This window comes from Aphelocoma coerulescens, chromosome 4A, assembly GCF_041296385.1.
Source record: "Aphelocoma coerulescens isolate FSJ_1873_10779 chromosome 4A, UR_Acoe_1.0, whole genome shotgun sequence".
Lineage (NCBI taxonomy): Eukaryota > Metazoa > Chordata > Aves > Passeriformes > Corvidae > Aphelocoma > Aphelocoma coerulescens.
Window position 1 is genome coordinate 39,846 of NC_091018.1, and position 11,017 is coordinate 50,862.

General features: G+C 50.2%; 3 long non-coding RNA genes across 3 annotated transcripts; all 3 read right to left on the bottom strand.

Annotated features, from left to right (window-relative positions):
- Window positions 1-544: 544 nt before the first annotated feature.
- LOC138110169 (uncharacterized) lies at window positions 545-3,103 on the bottom strand. The gene is made up of 3 exons (XR_011150803.1): window positions 2,591-3,103; window positions 2,466-2,506; window positions 545-2,362 (listed from the first exon to the last, which is right to left on the bottom strand). It is a non-coding gene; the product is annotated as an uncharacterized lncRNA (long non-coding RNA).
- A 1,036-nt stretch (window positions 3,104-4,139) lies between these two features.
- On the bottom strand, window positions 4,140-4,884 carry LOC138110170 (uncharacterized). The gene is made up of 3 exons (XR_011150804.1): window positions 4,618-4,884; window positions 4,415-4,494; window positions 4,140-4,337 (listed from the first exon to the last, which is right to left on the bottom strand). It is a non-coding gene; the product is annotated as an uncharacterized lncRNA (long non-coding RNA).
- An 846-nt stretch (window positions 4,885-5,730) lies between these two features.
- LOC138110171 (uncharacterized) lies at window positions 5,731-6,598 on the bottom strand. The gene is made up of 4 exons (XR_011150805.1): window positions 6,540-6,598; window positions 6,320-6,445; window positions 6,113-6,198; window positions 5,731-6,031 (listed from the first exon to the last, which is right to left on the bottom strand). It is a non-coding gene; the product is annotated as an uncharacterized lncRNA (long non-coding RNA).
- Between the last annotated feature and the right edge of the window lie 4,419 nt (window positions 6,599-11,017).

The window sequence follows — 11,017 nt, forward strand, 5'->3', positions numbered from 1 at the left end:
TTTTGTCTAAAGTAAAGAATTCTGTGAAAAGGTAACACTGCTGCAGCAAGAACTGTGTTTAAGGTCTCTGCTACAGCTTTTTAATGTTTAAGGCACTTAGCATATATTTCTACTGAAGTTAAAAATCTATGTTTCTATTTCACTTTGGTGTGGCTTCATGTATCTCAGCCTGTCCAAAGGTTTAAATTCAATCCCCGTTCTTTGGCTTCCCTCTGGGCCTGAGTCCAGAGGAGCTTTTGCTCCGACAGAGACTAAATCTCTCGCCGGTTTTAGAGTACTGCATTGAAAGTCTGTGCGCTTTCTCTTCTTTCCCTGTTCTGAGCGAGTTCTTTTGAACTTCTTTCTTCATTGAATTTTTTTATTTACACTTCAGCAAAATGTGGAAATAACGTATACAAACACAAGTACGAATACAATCCATATACCTGCTGGCAAAAGTCCAATTTACACACGGAGCAATACATGGAAATTCAGTGGCAAACACCAATACAGAACAATACAGGGCAATGCAAGCCAAATACATATCAATACAATAAAACAATGCTACTGTTTCTGGAAAGTTTATTACATTTTCTTTTATTGTTATAAGAAACCCAAAACAGCAACATGTAGAGAACATAACAGTCATCCACCACCCACACCTCCTTTAGCTTACACACAAACCCACCCTTGCTCTCATCTTGACCGCTCCACTAACCCTCGGCGTTCTATGGGAATGTGGTTCCCAGGAGCCTCCAAATCATCCTGCCTCACAAAACCCCATCGCCGGCACGGTCCGCACCCAAACCTTGGCGATGAACGTCGCCTCGCAGACCGGCCAGGACTGAAGGAAAAAAAAACTGGGGGGGGGGGGAACAAACCTGGCTGGGGTTTTTTTAATTCAAAATTTAAAAATGTGTTGAAAAACCTGAAAGGCAAAAATCTCACATACAACATTAGAACCCATCAACACACATGCTCTCACAGGCAGACAGAAGCAGAAAGACAGACAACTCTCACACACAGACACACACAGTCACACACTCTTCAGCTTACACACTGACTGCAGCTCTTACTCAAAAAACTCTACTGATGAAGATGCTTCAGCACATCTTGCAGCTGCTGCTCCTCAACATCAAACGGCAGATGCTGGGAAAATTGGTAGCATCAATGACCACAGAGATCCAAAGCCACCTCAGGGACCTGAGAGACAACATGAGGCAGTCAGTGAGGGGCTGAAGGCTAGGAGTTATCTCCACACTAGGCCCATAAATTTTCTACCCAAAACCCCATAGAAAAGATATGAACCTTTAAGTTTTATAACTGTTCTTCTTAACCATTACCCTGCCAGGGCAGGGCAGCTCCAACTGCAAAGAGCACATGGACAAGGTGGTGCGCCAAATATAAGCAAAGATGACAAGAGGGCTTGAGATAACTCTCTGGAAGATTAATTCTTGAGCCCGATATGCTTCAAGGCAACAAAACCTACAGAACTACCACGGTCATGTGAGGAGGGTCTAATATGCTCCATATAGAAGTCTAAGGGAATAGGATGTGAACAGAAGGCACTACCAAAAGTGAGAAGGAAGATGGATGAGAACATCTCCTGCACTTCCTCTGGTCTCAAAAAGTAAAAATGTAAAGATGCCGGAATAAGCCCAATCTGGGAAAGTACACAAGCAGAGATCCCCCCCCCCCCCCGCTGCCAATACAGCCCAGAACAATGCCGATAAAGCATCGAGACATAACAAAGCCCTAGGACACAGAAGAGGGTGGACACAAACTACACAACATAGACGCAAACTACGTAACACAGAGAGAAGTTAAAACTGCCCAGCAGTTTCACCTGATGGACCCAAGATTCCTGCTGCAAGATGAGCCAGAAAGTGATGATGCCAAAGGAAAGACAGCTCTATGGCAATAGCACGTGACAGTGAAACAACTCCTTACGAGAAGTTAGTGCCAAAGCTGTTAAGAGGATGTTCAAGAAGGTCAGTAGGCCTAGAGAAAGAGGTGATGACTGCTGGGCGACCGCTCCGGACCCAAAGGCAGGCTCCTCAGGCAAAAAGATCTGCGATGACATCAAGACTCAAAGCACAAAGCTTGCAAAAACATGGGTATGGAACTGCCCTGCCCGGCAAAGGGTCAGGTGATGCTAAGGAGAAACCCTCTCCCTTTACTTCCAAGGGGCCCATCCCACTACAGCCCTCTCCTCTAAGCTAACTTCAGATTGCCTCCTGTGATTCCAAAGGTTTTTCCCTTCTCCCAACCACCAGTCTCAACACTTATCTTTCAGAGATGAGAGGAAAAAATCCATCCTCGACAGAAAAGAACACGTGGGCACTGTGGACATCAGTACATTCCCTGTAGTCTGCTTTGGAGGCTGCGAAAATTCAGAAAGAAACTTCAGACTGCGATGAGACGTCCCAAAAATGACCCCTTCTGCAACAACCCCTCCCTCCTAACTGCCGAGGCTAATCGCTTACCGGCCGTTTCCAAACTTCAGCTCCACACCAGCTCATGGAACCTAAGACGACAAAACAGAAAATATGACTATCAGCCTCCAGAAGATTAATCCCCAGGGCTCCTCTACACTGCAGCCCCGGCGCACCTCAAATCTTCATCCGACTCTGGAGGTGGCCTGGACGATACGCGCAAAGTGAAAAGGTACATGCTTGGCACCTCAAAGGGCTAAGGCAAAAGACCTGTGACATGAGATGCACAAAAGACAGAGAACGCACAATAGACAGGTGACATGTACCAGGCCTGCTCTGCCCTGCGCACCTCGGCACTGTGATCAAAAGCAAGACTTAAGCTTTATGGGGCCTAAGGGGCCCTTTCTTGGGTATCCCCCACCTCCAAATCTGACTCAAAAATATCTTCCAGTGAGTCCCAACTCGGCACCCCGCTTTCACCCCCTCTGTGGGTCACAGGTCTCCACTTATCTCTTGGATGTCTGGGGATGTCAATCTGCCTCAGGTGCAAAAGAAGGCCACCTCACCATGCAGGCAGCTTGTGCCTTCACCGGGCTGGTTATCTCTTAGTTAGCTACAATAAACAAAACCAAACAAACATCAGTGCATGAACTTAGTGGCACCTCAGCCAAAACCCATCAACTCTGCGATTCACCATCTCCTAAAAAGGCTGGGGTCCTCGGGCCGCACACTCTGGCCACGCTCCAAGGCCAACACCATCATTGCAGGGTATACCTAGGTTGAGTGGAGACGAGGTGATGTAGCATTGCTGAAACTTGAGCGGACCCACGCTCCTCCTCCCTCCCCAACTTATTGCAACTACTCGGCCGTTGCCAAAGGCTACCCAGATGGTATCTTCACATGGAAAAGGTAAAGGGTTCGTCACAGAGTCCCATGATACTTGCAGAGGACTAACAAGGGCAACGAGACAGGCCTGTCAGTCGGGGACGGGTACAGGGTAATGAAGGGGGCTGCCTGAAACACACAAATGACAGTGGATGCTTAGAGCTGTACCAGAACTTGGCACCCAAGGCATAACAAGTGGTTCTTTCCACCAGTGACTTCTTACCTCGTTCATTTGACCTTGACTGCTGAGATCTGGCTTTACCTCCTAAGAACAAAGACAAAGAACAATGCTGTAACACAGCCACCATTAACACCTGCTCTGCAAACACAAACGGTGAGCGACGTTCCTGCGGGAACCCCCTCACCCGGTATAGGGCACTCTGCCACAGATTTAATCCGTCTGCATCTGCAAGAAAGTGATGACAAAAGTCAAAGCACTGCATGAGAACTTCACAGCTCCAGCCATCTCGTGACAATCTAGGACTATCAACTAGAGGCCAAACTACACCCTACATTACAAATTTCAAGTCCCCAAGGCTTGTTCTCTTGCACCGGTATGCCAGAGTATGCTGCAGGGCAGAGCAGCTCAGGGCCAAACTCATGCAGGTACCCATGACACAGGAGATGACAAACAAGAGGATACAACGAGGAGAGAGAACTCTTGGCAGAAAGCATGACTGCAAGCACATTGAAGGGCTAAGGCAAAGGACCTGTGACACAAGACGCCCAAAAGACACGGCATGCACTATAGACAAGTGACACAACATGCACTCGGATTGCTCTGCCCTGCGCACCTCAGCATTGTCATCAAATGTGAGACTTTTCCTTTATGCGGGCTAAGGCGCCCCTTCTTCGGCATCCCCATCGCCAAAGGTGACGCAAAACTCCCTCCCAGCAGGCCCAACTCGATACTCCGCTTTCATCCCCTTGACTTATCTCTCAGACGTCCTGAGACGCGAATCCACCTGGGACGCAAAAGAAGACCGCATCACCATCCTGGAAGCTCCTACCATCGCCGGGCTCTTGTCTCTTAGACGGCTACAATAAAGAAAACCAAACATCAGGACAGGAACTCTGTGACACATTGGCCAAACCCCAACAGTTCCACTACTCACCGTCTCCTAAAAAGGCTGGGGTCCTCAGGCCACACGCTTTGGGCACGCCCCAAGGCCGATACCATCACCGCAGGGTATACCTGAGTTAAGAGGAGAGGAGGTGATGCGGGACTGCTGAAACTTGAGCGGACCCTCGCTCCTCCTCCCTCCCTCCCCGACTTGCCGCAACCCTCGGCCGTTGCCAAAGGCTACCGGGATGGTACCTTCACATGGAAAAGGTAAAGGCTTCATCGCAGAGTCCCATGATACTTGCAGAGGACTCACGAGGGCGGCAAGACAAGGCTGTCAGCCAGTCGGCGAGGAGTTTGGCGTAATACAAGGGGACTACCTGAAACACACAAATGACAATGGATGCTTAGAGCTGTACCAGAACTTGGCACCCAAGGCATAACAAGTGGTTCTTACCACCAGGCACTTCTTATCTCGTTCACTTGACCTTGACTGCTGAGATCTGGCTTTACCTCCTAAGAACAAAGACAAAGAACAATGCTGTAACACAGCCACCATTTATGTTTGCCCTGCAAAGACAAACGGTGACCGACCTTCATGTGGGAACCCCCTCACACGGTATGGGGCGCTCTGCCGCAGATTTAATCCATCTGCATCTGCAAGAAAGTGATGACAAAAGTCAAAGAGCTGCATTAGAACTTCACAGCTCCAGCCATCCTGTATCAGTCTAGGAATGCCATCTTGAGGCTAAACTACAACCTACACCACAAATTCCACATCCCCAGGCCTTGCCCTATTACACCCATACGCCAGAGTATGCATCAGGGAAGAGCAGCTCTGGGCCAAACCCATGCAGGCACCCGTGACACAGGAGATGACAAACAAGGGGACACAACAAGGAGAGAAAACTCTGGGCTAGATGATCACAAGGACCGAGCAAATGAGGAATGAGATGACCACGGCGACACCGACGGTGAGCCAACGAGGCTGCAAGAACCCTGGCAGAAGAGGATGATAACAGAAGGACTTGTTCCAAAAACTGCAAAGATGGATGCCCGAGAATTGGATGGGTGGAATCCTCTAGCTATCTTCACATAGGCTTCATCCTCTCTAATGGATCATTGCAGTGCACAGCTGACAATGCAGCTCAGAACAAGACCTGAAAAGACACTCGACTTAACGTCGCTGAAGAGAGATGTGATCCTGATGCACCTCCAAGATCACGAGTCAAAGGAGCAATGGTATCGGCACCACACTGAGGAACACCAAGAAGAGAGATGCTAAGAATAATGCCCAGAGTTTGCAATAAGCATCTCAAAGGGCTAAGGCAAAAGACCTGTGACACAAGATGCACAGAGAACGCACAATAGACAGGTGACATGTACCAGGACTGCTCTGCCCTGCGCACCTCGGCACTGTGATCAAAAGCAAAACTTTTGCTTTATAGGTCCTGAGGGGTCCCTTCTTGGTATCCCCACCTCCAAATCTGACTCAAAAATACCTCCTGGTGAGTCCCAACTCAACACCCCGCTTTCACCCCTACTGTGGGTCAGGTCTCAACTTATCTCTTGGATGTCTGGGGATGTCAATCTGCCTCAGGCGCAAAAGAAGGCTGCATCACCATGCGGGAAGCTCGTGCCTTCACCGGGCTGGTTCTCTCTTAGTCAGCTACAATAAAGAAAAACAGACAAACATCAGTGCATGAACTTAGTGGCACCTCAGCCAAAACCTGTCAATTCTGCCACTCACCGTCTCCTAAAAAGGCTGGCCTCCTCAGGCCGCACGCTTTGGCCACGCTCTGAAGCCAACGCCATCGTCATCATCACAGGGTATACCTGGGTTAAGAGGAGACGAGGTGATGCGGCATTGCCGAAACTTCAGGGGGCCCTCGCTCCTCCCTCCCTCCACAACTCATTGCAACTACTCAGCCATTACCGAAGGCTTCCCAGACGGTACCTTCACATGGAGAAGGAAAAAACTCCGTCGCAGAGTCCCGTAAGACATCTGGAGGGCTCACTAGGGCGGCAAGCCGGGTCTGTCAGCCGTTCAGCGAGAGGTTTTGATGCAATACAAGCAGACCATCTAAAACACACAAATGACAATGGATGCTTAGAGCTGTACCAGAACTTGGCACCCAAGGATTAACAAGTGGTTCTTACCACCTGTGACTTCTCACCTCGTGCATTTGACCTTGACTGCTGAGATCTGGCTTTACCTCCTAAAAATAAAGACAAAGACCAATGCTGTAACACAGCCTCCAGTTACACTTGCTCTGCAAAGACCAACGGTGACTGACCTTCCTGCAGGGAACCCCTCACCCGGTATGGGGCACTCTGCCACGGATTTAATCTGTCTGCATCTGCAAGAAAGTGATGACAAAAGTCAAAGTGCTGCACGAGAACTTCACAGCTCCAGCCATCTTGGGACAATCTAGGAATATCATCTAGAGGCCAGACTACACCATACATTACAGATTTAAAGGCCTTGGGCCTTGTTCTATTACACCGATATGCCAGGGTATGCATCAGAGCAGAGCAGCTCTGGGCCAAACCCACTCAGGCACCCGTGACACAGGAGATCACAAACAAGGGGATGCAACGAGGAGAGAGAACTCTCAGCAAAAAGCATGACTGCAAGCACATCAAAGGGCTAAGGCAAAAGACCTGTGACACAAGATGCCCAAAAGACACGGCATGCACTATAGACAAGTGACACAACATGCACTCTGATTGCTCTGCCCTGCGCACCTCAGCACTGCCATCAAGTGTGAGACTTTTCCTTTATGTGGGCTAAGGGGCCCCTTCTTGCATATCCCCATCTCCAAAGCTGACTCAAAACTCCCTCCCCGAGAGCCCCAACCCAACACCCCGCTTTCATTCCCTCCATGGGTTGCAGCCCCTCAGCTTATCTCTCAGACATCTGGGGATGCAAATCTTCCTGGGGCACAAAACAAGGCGGCCTCTCGCCGGCCCAGAAGCTCCTGCCATTGCCAGGCTGTTGTCTCTCAGTCAGCTACAATAAAGACAACCGAACATCAGTACACAAGCTTAGTGGCATGTCAGCCAAAACCCAACAGTTCCACTACTCACCGTCTCCTAAGAGGGCCCGGGTCCTTGGCCGCACGCTCTGGCCGCGCTCCAAGGCCAATGCCATGATAGCATGGTATGCCTGGGTTGAGTGGAAACGAGTAGTTGCAGCATTGCTGAAACTTGAGTGGACGCTCACTCCTCCTCCCTCCCTCCCTGACTTGCCGCAACTCCTTGGCCGTTGCCGAAGGCTACCCGGATGGTACCTTCACATGGAAAAGGTAAAGGCTTCGTTGCTGAGCCCCCTGATACGTGCAGAGGACTCACGAGGGCGCCAAGACGGGTCCGTCGGCCGGTTGGTGAGGAGTTTCAGCGTAACACAAGGGGAGCGCCTGAAACACACAAATGACAATGGATGCTTAGAGCTGTACCAGAACTTGGCACCCAAGGAATACCAAGTGGTTCTTTCCACCAGTGACTTCTTACCTCGTTCACTTGACTTTGACTGCTGAGATCTGGCTTTACCTCCTAAGAACAAAGACAAAGAACAAAGCTGTAACACAGCCACCAGTTACACTTGCCCTGCAAAGACAAACAATGACCGACCTTCCTGTAGGAACCCCCTCACACGGTATGGGGCGCTCTGCCGCAGATTTAATCCGTCTGCATCTGCAAAAAAGGGGTGACAAAAGTCAAAGTGCTGCATGAGAACTTCACAGCTCCAGCCATCTTGTGTCAATCTAGGACTATCATCTAGAGGCCAAACTACACCCTACATTACAAATTACAAGTCCCTTGGCCTTGCCCTATTACACCTATATGCCAGACCATGCAGCAGGGCAGAGCAGCTCTGGGCCAAACCCACTCAGGCACCCGTGACACAGCAGATGACAAACAAGGGGACACAACAAGGAGGGAAAACTCTGGGCTAGATGATCACAAGGACCGAGCAAATGAGCAATGAGATGACGGCAGCGAGACCGACAGTGAGCCAACGAGGCTGCAAGAACCCTGGCAGAAGAGGATGATAAGAGAAGGACATATTCCATGAACCGCAAAGATGGATGCCCAAGAACTGGACGGGTGGAATCCTCGAGCTAGCTTCACATAGCCTTCATCCTCTCTAATGGATCATTGCAGTGCACAGCTGACAATGCAGCTCAGAACAAGACCTGAAAGGACACTCGACTCAACATCGTTGAAGAGAGACGTGATCCTGACGCACCTCCAAGATCACGAGTCAAAGGATCAATGGTATCGGCACCACACTGAGGAACACCAAGAACAGAGATGCTAAGAATAATGCCCAGCCTTTGCGATAAGCATCTCAAAGGGCTAAGGCAAAAGACCTGTGACACGAGATGCACAAAAGACAGAGAACGCACAATAGACAGGTGACATGTACCAGGCCTGCTCTGCCCTGCGCACCTCGGCACTGTGATCAAAAGCAAGGCTTAAGCTTTATGGGGCCTAAGGGGTCCCTTCTTGGGTATCCCCACCTCCAAGTCTGACTCAAAAATACCTCCTGGTGAGTCCCAACTCAACACCCCGCTTTCACCCCTACTGTGGGTCACAGGTCTCAACTTATCTCTTGGATGTCTGGGGATGTCAATCTGCCTCGGGCGCAAAAGAAGGCTGCATCACCATGCGGGAAGCTCGTGCCTTCACCGGGCTGGTTCTCTTAGTCAGCTACAATAAAGAAAAACAGACAAACATCAGTGCATGAACTTAGTGGCACCTCAGCCAAAACCTGTCAATTCTGCCACTCACCGTCTCCTAAAAAGGCTGGCCTCCTCAGGCCGCACGCTTTGGCCACGCTCTGAGGACAACGCCATCGTCATCGTCACAGAGTATACCTGGGTTAAGAGGAGACGAGGTGATGCGGCATTGCCGAAACTTCAGGGGGCCCTCGCTCCTCCCTCCCTCCGCAACTCACTGCAACTACCCGGCCGTTGCCGAAGGCAACCTGGACGGCACGTTCAAATGGAAAAGGTAAAGGCTTCGTCACAGAGTCCTGTAATACTTCCGGTGGGCTAACGACAGCGGCGAGCCAGGTCCATCAGCCAGTTGGCAAGGAGTTTCACCATAATACATGGGGACTGCCTAAAGCACACAAATGACAATGGATGCTTAAAGCTTAGAGTGACAGAACTTGGCATCGAAACAATAACAACCGGTTCAGTACACCGGTCACCACTTACCTCACTAACTCGACTTTGACTGCTGAGATGTGGCTTTACCTCCTAAAAACAAAGACAAAGAACGATGCTGTAACACAGCCACCAATTACACTTGCCCCACAAACAAACGGTGACTGACCTTCCTGCAGGAAACCCCCTCACCCGGTATGGGGCGCTCTGCCACGGATTTAATCTGTCTGCATCTGCAAGAAAGTGATGACAAAAGTCAAAGGGCTGCATGCGAACTTCACAGCTCCAGCCATCTTGGGACAATCTAGGAATATCATCTAGAGGCCAGACTACACCATACATTACAGATTTAAAGGCCTTGGGCCTTGTTCTATTACACCTATATGCCAGAGTATGCAGCAGGGCAGAGCAGCTCTGGGCCAAACCCATGCAGGCACCCGTGACACAGGAGACGACAAAAGAGGGGATGCAATGAGGAGAGAGAACTCTCAGCGAAAAGCATGACTGCAAGCACATCAAAGGGCTAAGGCAAAAGACCTGTGACACAAGATGCCCAAAAGACACGGCATGCACAATAGACAAGTGACGCAACATGCACTGCGATTGCTCTGCCCTGCGCACCTCAGCATTGCGATCAAATGTGAGGCTTTCCCATTAGGCGGGCTAAGGGGCCCCTTCTTGGGCATCCCCATCTCCAAAGCTGACTCAAAACTCCCTCCCCGAGAGACCCAGCCCGACACCACGCTTTCATTCCCTCCATGGGTCATATCCCTCAACTTATCTCTCGGACATCTGGGGATGTGAATCTTCCTGGGGCGCAAAAGAAGGCGGCCTCTCGCCGGCCCAGAAGCTCCTGCCATTGCCAGGCTGTTGTCTCTCAGTCAGCTACAATAAAGACAACCAAACATCAGTATATGAGCTTAGTGGCATGTCAGCCAAAACCCAACAATTCCACTACTCACCATCCACTAAGAGAGCCCGGGTCCTCAGGCCGCACGCTCTGGCCGCGCTCCAAGGCCGACGCCATCATCGCAGGGTATACCTGGGTTGAGTGGAGACGAGGTTATGCAGCATTGCTGAAACTTTAGGGGACCCTTGTTCCTCCTCCCTCCCCGACATGCTGCAACTCCTCGGCCGTTGCTGAAGGCTACCCAGACGGTACCTTTGCATGGAAAAGGTAAAGGCTTCATCGCAGAGTCCCGTGATACTTGCAGAGGACTCACGAGGGCAGCGAGCCAGGTCCATCAGCCAGTCGGTGAGGGGTTTCAGTGTAATACAAGGGGACCGCCTGAAACACACAAATGACAGTGGATGCTTAGAGCTGTACCAGAACTTGGCACCCAAGGAATACCAAGTGGTTCTTTCCACCAGTGACTTTTTACCTCATTCACTTGACCTTGACTGCCGAGATCTGGCTTTACCTCCTAAGAACAAAGACAAAGAACAATGCTGTAACACAGCCACCAGTTACACTTGCT